Source organism: Dasypus novemcinctus, chromosome 4, assembly GCF_030445035.2.
Source record: "Dasypus novemcinctus isolate mDasNov1 chromosome 4, mDasNov1.1.hap2, whole genome shotgun sequence".
In the NCBI taxonomy this organism is placed as follows: domain Eukaryota; kingdom Metazoa; phylum Chordata; class Mammalia; order Cingulata; family Dasypodidae; genus Dasypus; species Dasypus novemcinctus.
The window spans coordinates 157833996-157844506 of NC_080676.1; the positions used below are offsets into that span (position 1 = coordinate 157833996).

General features: G+C 44.1%; 1 pseudogene; it reads right to left on the bottom strand.

Annotated features, from left to right (window-relative positions):
- Window positions 1–1364: 1364 nt before the first annotated feature.
- Window positions 1365–10129, bottom strand: LOC105746608 (large ribosomal subunit protein uL6-like; annotated as a pseudogene).
- Window positions 10130–10511: the final 382 nt, after the last annotated feature.

Consider the following 10511-nt stretch of genomic DNA (forward strand, 5'->3'; position numbering starts at 1 on the left):
GAAAAGCAAAAACATACACTTCTCCCAGAAGGAAAAGAGAACAAAAAGGGGCAGAAAGAATATTTGAAGAAATAATAACTGAAAACTTCCCAACCCTTATGAAAGATGTAAATATCAATATACAAGAAGGACATCACACCCCAAACAGAAAAAATCTGAATAGACCTATTCCAAGACATCTAGTATTCAGAATGTCAAATGCTGGAGATAAAGTAACAAGAGAAAGTGATGTATTACATACAAAGAAAGTCCAATAAGACTAAATGCCAATCACTCATCAGAAAACATGGAGGCAAGAAGGCAGTAGTATGATATAATTAAGATACCAAAGGAGAAAAACTTCCAGCCAAGATTTCTTTATCTGGCAAAACAGTCCTTTAAAAATGAGGGTGAGGGGAAGTGGACTTGGCTCAGTGGTTAGGGCATCTGTCTACCACATGGGAGGTCAGCGGTTCAAACCCTGGGCCTCCTTGACCCGTGTGGAGCTGGCCCACGTGCAGTGTTGATGCACGCAAAGAGTACTGTGCCATGCAAGGGTGTCCCCGCATAGGGAAGCCCCATGCGCAAGGAGTGTGCCCTGTAAGGAGAATTGCCCAGCATGAAAGAAAGTTCAGCCTGCCCAGGAATGGCACCGCACACACGGAGAGCTGACACAACAAGATGATGCAACAAAAAGATTCCCGTGCTGCTGACAACAACAGAAGTGGACAAATAAGAACAAGCAGCAAATGGACACAGAGAAAAGACAATGGGTGGAGGGGGAGGGGAGAAAAATAAATAAAATAAAATTTTAAAAATGAGGGTGGGTTTAAAGTCTTCACAGGCAAACAAAAACAGAGAGTTTGTTACCAAAAGACCAGAATTACAAGAGATCCTAAAGGGAGTGCTGCAGTCTGAAAGGAAAAGACAAGGGTGAGAGACTTGGAAAAGAGTGTAGAAATGAATTTTATTAGTAAGGGTAATTAAAATAGTAAAATGATATGACAACAAAGAGCCAAAGGATCAAATGGATGAAACAAGTAATGCTTTTACAGTAATAGCCTTGAAGGTTAATGGATTGAACACCCAAATCAAAAGATGTAGACTGATAGAATGGATAAAAATAAATATGAGCCATCTATATGCTGTCTACAAGAGACTCATTTGTCTGATTGTGCAAGGACACAATCAGGATGAAAGTAAATAGCTGGATAAAGATATTCTATGTAAATAGTAAACAAAAAATACCTGGAATAGCAACACTAATATCAGACAAAATAGATTTTAAATGCAAATGCTATAAGAAATGAAGAAGGTCATTTTTTTTTTCAAGTTAAAGAGGAATTTTATTGTGTCTTTAAAATACCACAAATAGGTCTGGCATCTTGTTGTTCCCGTTGCTGCACCACTCTTAGATTTTATTCATCAGCCTGCTGAACTGTTCCTTTTTCAGAGACATAGATACCATCCAAAATTTTTCTTATATCCTCGTTTTTACTGTTGTGGCTTGTTGAATCAAAGTGGCTGAATTTGATACAAGTTCAATATCATTTCCTTCAAGAATTAACTCATCTTTCTGGGCTTGAGATAATGAACAAGCACACCTTCCCTCATCCAAAGCCTGAAAATGCATTTTTCACCCACGAAATTTCGGATTTCAACCAGAGACCCATTCTCCTGAATAACAACATTGATGGGGAAATAAGCATACACAGAACTCACCTTGTAATGGAAGCCCAATGTAACACCCTTGATCATGTTCTTTACATGACTACAGATAGTGCGAACTATAGCCAGCTCCTTTCTATTTCCCCACCATTTGTCAACCTAAAACTTCTTCTTTTTCTTCCCAAGTAGATTTAGTTCTACATTGATGTGATTGAAGTCCCTCCACAGGTTCCTCTGGGGCCCTTCAGAGTAACTGTGCATGATGCTGACATTTTCTGGAATGTCGACAGCCTGGTTGCTGAGACTGGTCTTCAATGTGGCAAAGAGAGAAGAAGGTCATTATATATTAATAAAAGGGGCAATTCAACCAAGAAGAAATAATAATAAACATTTATGTACCTAACCTGGTTGGCCAAAAATGCAAGAGACCCACATTGGCAAAACTGAAGGGAGAAATAGACATCTCTACAATAATAGTTGGAAACTTTAATACATCACTCTCAGCATTGGATAGAATATCTGGACATAGGATAAATAAGGGAACAAAGAGCCTGAATAATACAATAAATGAACTAAATCTAACAGACATCTATAGGGCATTGCACCCCAAAACAGCAGGCCTTATATTCTTCTAAAATACTCTTGGATCTTTCTCCAGGATAGACCATATGTTGGGTCACAAAGCAGATCTCAATAAATATAAAAATATTGAAATTAGACAAATAACTTTCTCTAATCATAATGTAATGAAGCTGGAAATCATTAACAGATGGAAAAAGGGAAAATTGACAATATATGGAGATTAAATAACATACTCTTAAATAATCAGTAGATCAAAGAAGAAATTTCAAGGGAAATCAGTAAATATCTTGAGACGACCTTGAAATCTATTTGGTCTGTTTTCCAAGTCCAAAACAGCCCAGGAAACACCCAGCAGAAGGGGTTTCTATGATTCCCGGGGAGGTGGGCACCAGAGAAGTAACTCTGAATGTCCAAGACTTGAAGCCTTGGGCACTTTGATTCAGAGAGCAGCCAATTATCCCCTGAGATTTATCTCAGGAGCTTCCATTTGGGGAACAGTGCAGTCAATCTCAGACCATGGAATGTAGGGGTGCTGAGAACCAGAGCAGTAAACTCTTCATGGCTACCATGCTTTGGGCCTTTCCATTTACAGGGCAGCCAAACATCCCCTGAAACTCAGATCAGGCACTTGGTTTGGGAAACTGCTCCCAATGTCTCCCACCAATTCAGCTTAGTAGCTTTGGTCTGAACTTTGGGATTTCAGGCATCTTCCAAGACCTAGTTGAGCCACAGGAATTCTTGTTGGAAGGGCTCTGGATTAAATTCTCAGGATGCTGGGACAGAGCATCAGCTCCAAATTATTTGGAGTGGTGAACATTTTAGTCAGACTTGGACTCTGGGACACCAGATCAGTCAACTAAAAAGTGCTACTTCATTCTTCCTAGAATAATGGGCATGTTCTCTAGCCCACCATAGGAGTGTCTTCTCAAGAATCAGGAAAATTTGCCAGTAAAGCCAAGAGCAGCCGCTGTATGGGACCCTAAATTCCAATTAAACCAGTGTAGAACAGGAGGACAGATAGATCTCAGGCCCAGAAACCTCATATCATGTCTCCTTAAAGAAATGAGGAAGCACAACTCAAATTTCCATTAGTTTAAACTCAGTTGTGCCTATAGAAAGTATGAATAAGGATTAAGATTCAGACCAGTTACTAAACCTCTTCCAGAAAATAAGAAACCTCATGTGCCATCAATTAATAGCAAAGAGTTCCTAAAAATGCTAAGGGTATAAAATTCTCTCTTGTTTTAATCTGTGCTTAATTTTGTGTTCAACCTTGAAATCTGTGTTTAACTTTGTCAGAATTGGATTGTGCCAAGGAAATCAGATTTGGCGTTCACTTATTACAAATTGGGTAATGGTGAAAGGTAATGTAAAAATGAGTCTTTAAATGTCAATGTATAAATCACAAGTGGAATTGATTCAAATGCTAGAAAAGCAGAAAAATATAGCAAAGTTATTACTAATAAAATTCTTATGGCTTAGTTAATAAAGGTACCCAGTGTGCCTTAAAGCAAAAATTTACTAGACAGAGTATAAACTACAATGTAAACTATAATCCATGCAGTGCAGCAGTGCTCCAAAATGTACTCACCAAATGCAATGTAAGTGCCACAATGATGAAAGAGGTTGTTGATGTGGGAGGAGTGGGGTGAGGTATGAGGTATATGGGTACCTCTTATATATATTTTTTAATGTAATATGTTTTGTCATCTATGTATCTTTTAAAAAAAGGCAATTAAATTAAAAATATTTTTTAAAAAGGACAGTAAAAGAATATTATGGGGAAGCGGACTTGGCTCAACAGATAGGGCATCAGCCTACTACATGGGAGGTCCACAGTTCAAACCCAGGGTCTCCTGACCCTTGTGGAGCTGGCCCACGTGCAGTGGTGATGCACACAAGGAGTGCTGTGCCACACAGAGGTGTCCCCACGTAGGGGAGCCCCACACACAAGGAGTGTGTCCTGTAAGGAGAGTCACCCAGTGCAAAAGAAAGTTCAGCCTGCCCAGGAGTGGCACAGCACACATGGAGAGCTGATGCAGCAAGATGATGCAACAAAAAAGAGACACAGATTCCCAGTGCTGCTGACAAGAATAGAAGAAGACACAGAAGAACACATAGCGAATGGACACAGAGAATAGACAACTAGGGCGGGGGGTGAGGAGAGAGAAATAAAAATAAATCTTTAAAAAAAAAGAATATTATGGACAAGAACAACAACAAAAAACTACTAGAAACTGTAACCAAGAGTTAAGATCGTTTATAGATGTCTTTATATTATAAAACAGCAGAATGATAATAACTGAAATTATGACTGGGTAGATTTAGCCTGAACCTACTATTTTAAGTATAAATCTTAAACTGGATTTACCTATATTTAGGCCATTTCAAGCCTAGCCTCACCCCTTGCCTTTGCTTATGGTTATTTCATAACAGCGTCTGCCCCTATGGCTCAGGGGAAAGCAAACTTGAGACATCCCTGTCTCCTGTCCTACTGGTATTACGGACCCTGCTTTCTCTCATGGCTCCAAATGTGAACTTAATTGTTGCCTGGTGGAATTCTCAACCCTTGGGGTTGAACACTCACTCTTCCAGTCCAGTGGCCACCAGAGTCCTGTCATCTCTGGGAAGTGAAGGAGGCCTCCTGCCTTGACCTGCAGTTAGTACCCATAGAGCTCGTGTAGGTCCCTCCTGCTTCCTCCTTGCCGATATGGGACTGGAGCCTAGGCTAGAGCCACAATCTTATCTCGGTGGAAAGAAGTGGGTCCCTAAGGTCGCTGCGATTTTCAATCAGCCCCACTTCCCCTCATGCTGGTAGCAGAGCTAAAATGGCAGCTACTGGACTCTTTTTGACTTGGATAATTTCAAACTTTTGCCATTCTTAGGGTTATGCTTTAGCCTGCCGAATTTACTAATCAATAGCTGAAGTCAGTGCCCAACTGACTCTTTTGCCCCCCTTTTTGGGAAGCGGGGCTTCCAATTCCAGCTATGGAATAGCTCCCGAGATGGTTTGTGCTGCCAGTGGAGGATGGGCACTGGCCTCTGCGGTGTAGAGCACTCTACTCACAAATCTTCTCTGCAGATGGGCAGTCTCCTCCTTCCATTCCTTCATGGATGTTGCAGGAAGCTCTTCTGGTCTCCAGGGTTCCCAATCAGGTGTTTTAGATGGCTCTGAGTGATTACTAATTGCCCTGTAGGATGAGCTGACTCTAGCAGCACCTTACTCCATGCCATTTTACCTCCATCCCCTTTATTAGCCTTTTTATAGGAAAGCCACACCAAAACTTTCTCTAATTGTAGAAAACTTGAAGATGCCTTCAGATGGTTTTACAAGGTAAAGCCTTTTGGATAAAATATTTCCTAATATTAAGTCATTTAAAATGACTTTTTAAATGCCATTTTTTTCTTACTAAACTTTTAATATTTACTTTAAAATATCAGGACATCCTTTCATCCTCACATTGTGGAATTCACGTCCTGGCCTTAATCTGATTATATTTATCTTATTTAGGAGTGTCCTCAATTGAGAATGTCCTTCTAGTTCTTTTAAAGTTGGGCGGAACAGTTAATGGTTCATCTGAAGATGCAAAGAGTAGCACAACGAAATGACTTAGCTTCTTATCATGCAGCAATGTGCTTCACAGGAAAATATATTTTATGCTTGTCCATTTTTCCTGTGGCAAGAAAAATAAAAGAATACCATTCCTTAATCTGGGCATAGTAACTAGTAGGACAAATTAAAAATTTATTTTCAGGATGTTACAAACAAATTCAGATGTCCAAGGCCCTTTCTTTATAATTTCTCCCAACTCCTGTCATCTTCTGTTTTGTTTACAGACTATCTCCTCCTAAAGCGAGAAGCCAGGAGGTCAGAGGCTGACAGCTTCACCTTGGGGACCCCAATTCAGCCCAGAGCCTGCCCCATGGCGAGGGACCAATACCGATTTGTTGATTCAATTGCTCTATTTGTACCTGACTTCTGTTCATTAAAAAAATGTGGTAAAATACATAGAACACATAGTTTGCCATTTTAACCATTTTTAAGTGTAAAATTCAGTGCTATTCACCACCCTCACAGTGATGTGCAACCTTCACCAGTATTTATTTCCAAAACTCTTTCCTCACCCCAAAGAGAAACTCTGGACCCATGAAGCAGTGATTTCCCATCCCCCCTTCCAGCTCCTGTTACCGCTAGTCTACTTTCTGGCTCTAGGAATTTGCCTTTGCTTGGGTTTTTCATATAAGGGACTCACACAATATTTGTTCTTTTGTGTCTGGCTTGGCATCATGTCCTCGAGGTTCATCCATGTTGTACCATGTATGAGAACTTCATTTTCTTCTTCTGGCTAAATGATATTCCATCATACAGATAGAACACATTTTATTTATTTTTTCATCTGTTGACGGACACTTGGGTTTGTGAGATTGGGATGGTAAATGAATTTACGAACCATCTTGATTTGCGGGAGCTTCCATTGTTCCAAGGAGTTAGAAAGAAGAAAGAGAGCTTAACTGAAGCAAGCTGACATACAGGTAATCCTTTGCAGTGGTGATAAAAACCCCTGCCCAAGCCTGAGAGGAAGAACTAGAGCAAAGAGGTCAAGCTGACACCTGCAGGACCTGTGACCTTCACCAGAGGGCTGCAATCCCACATCCACATCCTGCTCGCTGATTAGCACACTGGGCTCAAGGGCTCCCTGCCCAAACAGCCCCCGTGGCCCCCGTAGCCCACGCAGCTCACAGAACACACGTACTAACCATACGTCACGTCCCCTTTACCCCTCCCCGCTCCCCCACACCTCTCCTTTGTCTCAAGAGCCATATAAGCTGCTCCCCCTGCTCAGCCCTTTGAGCAGAAATCTCTTTTTGGTGCTACTCCTGCATTAATGCAACTTTAGCTCCATAAAATTGCTCTCCGCCCCCTTTTTTAAAAGTCTGTTTTATTTTCAGCACAACAGGTTGCTTCCACCTTTTGGACTTGCGAATGATGCTCTTGTGAACACTGGTGTGCCAATACCTGTTTGTGTCCCTGTTCTCCTTTCCTGTTTTGGAGGAGTCATCACGGCCACCATTTACGCAGCCCTTCCCAGGGGCCAGGCCTGGTGCCCTGCATTTTAACCCTTACCGCGGCCCTGCAAAGAGTGAGGCGTCCCGCATTTGAATCCTTACAGCCCTGCAAAGTGTGAGGTCCCGGCCACATTCTACAGGGGAGGAAGGTGTGATTTATCGTTCTAGACACCACGGAGGCCAGCCTGCGGATCTACATGAAATCACTAACTAAATAGGGGTTGAACTAAGGTAGATGCTCCCCTCAGCTGTGTTTCAAAACCATGGCCAGTTTAGCTGGACTCCCCGCAGCCCGGTGATCTCGTGGGTTCTCTCCTTCGGCCCTGCTTCTCGTGCTCCTTGTTCAACAAATGTTTCTGGAGCACCTGTTCCCAGCCAGTCCTCGTCTGGGTGCTATGGAAGGAATTGTGTCCGCCCAGAAGGCTGTGTCCGAGTCCTAAGCCTGGGTCTCGTGACTGCAATCCTATTTGGAAATAGGATCTCTGAAGATGTTATTAGTTAAGATGAGGTCGAGCTGGATTAGCCCGGCTCCAGTCCAGTGCGACTGGAGGAGACGGCCGCGTGGCGGGGGCAGAGCCTGAGTAGTGCCACCAGCTATAGAACACCATGGGTTGCCCAGCAGCCACCGCCAGACCCCTACGGCCTTCAGAGGGAGCGTGGCCCTGCTCCTCGCCAGGACCGAGGCACTAAATTTCTGTTGTTTTAAGAGGGCGACACTGGGAGGCGAATAGAAGCCTTTAAGTCTCGGTACGTGGCCCGGGGTAGAGGGGGAGGGAAGCCTTAGTCCCCCAAACGACTGCTGCAAAGGGGAGGTGAGGTTCCAGAGCTAGAAGGGTACCAAGGGGGCGAGGGGGTGGCAGATGTTTGCCAGTGGCCGTGCATCACTGGTCACCTCCCTCTCAGCCGCCAGGGTCTACACACGCTCCAGGGCACCATGCCTCAGTTTCCTCATCTGTAAGATGGGGCTCACAGTAGTGCCTTGCTGGTGGTGAGTGCTCGACAAGGGTCAGCTGTTATTACAGAGCGCTGCAGACAGAGACCTGCGCCCCCACCACTAGGGACCTTCAAACCAAAGAAGAAAAGGCGTTGACAGCCACGCTTAGGCGTCCTCGCTGCTGGCCTGGGCGCCGTTGGTCAGAGGCAGATCCTGGTGTGGACAGGGGCCAGCGGTCACGACTCAAGTCGGGTCGCCAAGGCCGAAACCCCTGCGGGGAGCCCTGGGCATTCTCAAGGACAGTCGGAGTTAAATCACCTGCTCTTCTTCACAGGTCTCACTTTTTTCCAGCTGTGTTTTGAGCACTCTCTGAGCCCTCACTCGGTTTTCTTTGGTTTCTGGTAAATCCCAGGATGAATGGTATATGTTGGTAATGATTTTTTTTTTAAAGATTTATTTATTTATTTCTCTCCCTTTCCCCACCACCCTGTCCCCCCCCCCATTGTCCACTCTCTGTGTCCATTCACTGTGTGTTCTTCTGTGTCCGCTTGTACTCTTGTCATCGGCACCAGGAATCTGTGTCTCTTTTTGTTGCTTCATCTTGCTGCATCAGCTCTCCATGTGTGCGGCACCACCCTAGACAGGCTGCACTTTTTTTGCACTGGGCGGTTCTCCTTACGGGCGCACTCCTTGCGCGTGGGGCTCCCCTATGCGGGGGACACCCCTGCGTGGCAGGGCACTCCTTGTGCGCATCAGCACTGCGCATGGGCCAGTTCACCACACAGGCCAGGAGGCCCTGGGTTTGAACCCTGGGCCTCCCATGTGGAAGGCAGATGCTCTATCTGTTGAGCCAAATCTGCTTCCCTGGTAATGATTTGCTGTAATGTGTAATGTGGACATTATCATGGCATATTTTCTTTACATTTAAAGTATACATTTTTGTGGGTATGTGTGTATACAAATAAACATCTATAAATGCCAGTAGCTCCCATCAGTAGAGTATGACAACACATTACATATTCTAAATTTTAAAATTGTATTTGTTTGGAAGATAAAAAGAACACACAGGTCAGTTAGAAATTCAAAAAGTACAAGAAGTAAAAATAATAAAGAAATAAAAATCTGTTCCTCTGTATCCCTCTACTGACTCCTTGCTCCAAGGGAAACTGATGTTAAAAGCTAGCTGCTAACCTGCCATAACCTACTGAATGGACTGGGGGAGTATAAACCACAGAGTAAATTATAATCCATGCTGCACAGCAGTGCTCCAAAGTGTATTCACCAAATGCAATGAATGTGCCACTCTGATGAAAGAGGTTGTTGATGTGGGAGGAGTGGGGGTGTGGGGAGTGGGGCATATGGGACCCTCCTATATTTTTTAATGTAACCTTTTGTGTGATCTATGTACTTTTTAAACATAAATACTTTTTAAAAAGTTAGTTGTGGGGAGTGGGTGTAGATCAGTGGTTAAGTGCCTGCACAAGGTCCCCCTTTCAATCCTCGGTACCTCCTAAAAAAGAAGTTAGCTGGGGTTGCCTTCAGATCCCTGTTTGATACACAGGCATTGTATATGTGAAGATGCATATCCTTTCCAAAATCACACGAAGGGAACTTCCTACACCTATTGTCCTACACTTTGCTTTTCTGACTTTAACTTATCTGTCCTATTAGCACATACAAATCTGCCTTATCTGATTTACCCACTACCCAGCATTGCATTGTAGTGGGAGCAATGTAGCATACTTATTTAACTCCCCCCCTTTGATGTGGCAAATCTCACCTTAACTGCAAAAGCCTTCATTTATGCACATTCACTGATGAACAAACAGGAGAGCTGCTGATACTGGAACATGCGAATATATAAAGGTCGTCCAAGTTCAAGTCAAGATGAGCGCCTCCCACAAGGAAAGCAGCCCTCCTCAGTTTTCTGAAGGTGTTTCATTTCTTATAAGATGCCGAGGCATACTTCCAAGGTCAAAGTGGTAGGATATCCATGGCAGAGAAAGAGGAAAACCTTTTTTCATCACATTAGGCCACTACACGTCCGCAGTTCCCCTTGGTAGGGGGAGTGCCAAGCCCTCCTGGGCGCTGGCTAGGGCAGAACACGAAGGGAAAGGGCGGGTGGGAACAGGAGAGCCGCCAGCGGCAGGCAGGGCCAACCGACCACCGCGCAGCCCGGCGAGGCGCACCCCTGGGGCGCGGACCCCGGGGGCCAGGCGGCGGTCCCGGGCTCCCCTCGCAGCGCCGGGGCTCATGGTCTTTTAAGTCAGCCCACGGGGAA